The sequence below is a fragment of the Schistocerca piceifrons genome, unplaced genomic scaffold, assembly GCF_021461385.2.
Source record: "Schistocerca piceifrons isolate TAMUIC-IGC-003096 unplaced genomic scaffold, iqSchPice1.1 HiC_scaffold_961, whole genome shotgun sequence".
Classification (NCBI taxonomy): domain Eukaryota; kingdom Metazoa; phylum Arthropoda; class Insecta; order Orthoptera; family Acrididae; genus Schistocerca; species Schistocerca piceifrons.
Genome location: NW_025729236.1, coordinates 530001 through 532500, shown reverse-complemented (window position 1 = coordinate 532500; position 2500 = coordinate 530001). Strand labels below are relative to the sequence as shown.

The 2500-nt window shown below is 61.4% G+C and overlaps 1 non-coding gene across 1 annotated transcript in view; it reads left to right on the top strand.

The window, feature by feature from the left end:
• The window catches only part of LOC124774413, a 6651-nt gene that overhangs the window by 654 nt on the left and 3497 nt on the right, over positions 1–2500 (top strand). The window contains exon 1 of the ribosomal RNA XR_007015290.1: positions 1–2500. This exon is cut by the window's left edge and continues 654 nt beyond it; it is cut by the window's right edge and continues 3497 nt beyond it. This is a non-coding gene — a ribosomal RNA (large subunit ribosomal RNA).

Here is a 2500-nt window from a genome sequence, read left to right as displayed (position 1 = left end):
CCCGGGTGCGCAGCCTGTCCTTCCGCGGGCCTCGGTTCGCGTCTGTTGGGCAGAGCCCCGGTGTCCTGGCTGGCTGCCCGGCGGTATATCTGGAGGAGTCGATTCGCCCCTTTGGGCGCTCGGGCTCCCGGCAAGCGCGCGCGGTTCTTCCCGGATGACGGACCTACCTGGCCCGGCCCCGGACCCGCGCCGCTGTTGGCTCGGGATGCTCTCGGGCGGAATAATCGCTCCCGTCAGCGGCGCTTCAGCTTTGGACAATTTCACGACCCGTCTTGAAACACGGACCAAGGAGTCTAACATGTGCGCGAGTCATTGGGCTGTACGAAACCTAAAGGCGTAATGAAAGTGAAGGTCTCGCCTTGCGCGGGCCGAGGGAGGATGGGGCTTCCCCGCCCTTCACGGGGCGGCGGCCTCCGCACTCCCGGGGCGTCTCGTCCTCATTGCGAGGTGAGGCGCACCTAGAGCGTACACGTTGGGACCCGAAAGATGGTGAACTATGCCTGGCCAGGACGAAGTCAGGGGAAACCCTGATGGAGGTCCGTAGCGATTCTGACGTGCAAATCGATCGTCGGAGCTGGGTATAGGGGCGAAAGACTAATCGAACCATCTAGTAGCTGGTTCCCTCCGAAGTTTCCCTCAGGATAGCTGGTGCTCGTACGAGTCTCATCCGGTAAAGCGAATGATTAGAGGCCTTGGGGCCGAAACGACCTCAACCTATTCTCAAACTTTAAATGGGTGAGATCTCCGGCTTGCTTGATATGCTGAAGCCGCGAGCAAACGACTCGGATCGGAGTGCCAAGTGGGCCACTTTTGGTAAGCAGAACTGGCGCTGTGGGATGAACCAAACGCCGAGTTAAGGCGCCCGAATCGACGCTCATGGGAAACCATGAAAGGCGTTGGTTGCTTAAGACAGCAGGACGGTGGCCATGGAAGTCGGAATCCGCTAAGGAGTGTGTAACAACTCACCTGCCGAAGCAACTAGCCCTGAAAATGGATGGCGCTGAAGCGTCGTGCCTATACTCGGCCGTCAGTCTGGCAGTCATGGCCGGTCCTTGCGGCCGGCCGCGAAGCCCTGACGAGTAGGAGGGTCGCGGCGGTGGGCGCAGAAGGGTCTGGGCGTGAGCCTGCCTGGAGCCGCCGTCGGTGCAGATCTTGGTGGTAGTAGCAAATACTCCAGCGAGGCCCTGGAGGGCTGACGCGGAGAAGGGTTTCGTGTGAACAGCCGTTGCACACGAGTCAGTCGATCCTAAGCCCTAGGAGAAATCCGATGTTGATGGGGGCCGTCATAGCATGATGCGCTTTGTGCTGGCCCCCGTTGGGCGAAAGGGAATCCGGTTCCTATTCCGGAACCCGGCAGCGGAACCGATACAAGTCGGGCCCCTCTTTTAGAGATGCTCGTCGGGGTAACCCAAAAGGACCCGGAGACGCCGTCGGGAGATCGGGGAAGAGTTTTCTTTTCTGCATGAGCGTTCGAGTTCCCTGGAATCCTCTAGCAGGGAGATAGGGTTTGGAACGCGAAGAGCACCGCAGTTGCGGCGGTGTCCCGATCTTCCCCTCGGACCTTGAAAATCCGGGAGAGGGCCACGTGGAGGTGTCGCGCCGGTTCGTACCCATATCCGCAGCAGGTCTCCAAGGTGAAGAGCCTCTAGTCGATAGAATAATGTAGGTAAGGGAAGTCGGCAAATTGGATCCGTAACTTCGGGATAAGGATTGGCTCTGAGGATCGGGGCGTGTCGGGCTTGGTCGGGAAGTGGGTCAGCGCTAACGTGCCGGGCCTGGGCGAGGTGAGTGCCGTAGGGGTGCCGGTAAGTGCGGGCGTTTAGCGCGGGCGTGGTCTGCTCTCGCCGTTGGTCGGCCTCGTGCTGGCCGGCGGTGCAGGATGCGCGCGCCTGCGCGGCGTTCGCGCCCCGGTGCTTCAACCTGCGTGCAGGATCCGAGCTCGGTCCCGTGCCTTGGCCTCCCACGGATCTTCCTTGCTGCGAGGCCGCGTCCGCCTTAGCGTGCTCCTCCGGGGGCGCGCGGGTGCGCGGATTCTCTTCGGCCGCCATTCAACGATCAACTCAGAACTGGCACGGACTGGGGGAATCCGACTGTCTAATTAAAACAAAGCATTGCGATGGCCCTAGCGGGTGTTGACGCAATGTGATTTCTGCCCAGTGCTCTGAATGTCAACGTGAAGAAATTCAAGCAAGCGCGGGTAAACGGCGGGAGTAACTCCCGCGCTCGGAGTCTGTTGACTTTGAGCGCCTATGGAGGCCGATCACTGCAGAAGAGGTTGCGGCCGCCCTGCCGCCCAGAGGCTCCGTTGCCGGCCCTGACGGCCTCTCGCCGGTGCAGCTGCGCCGCCTTCCAGCGGAGGTCACCACCAAACTCCTAAACCTTTTCCTGCTCACCCGCAAGCTCCCCCCTTCCCTCCTCCGAGCCAGGACCTCTTTGCTGCCTAAGACAGCCGCCCCAGCATCCCCCGCTGACTTTCGGCCCATCACCGTCTGCTCGGTGC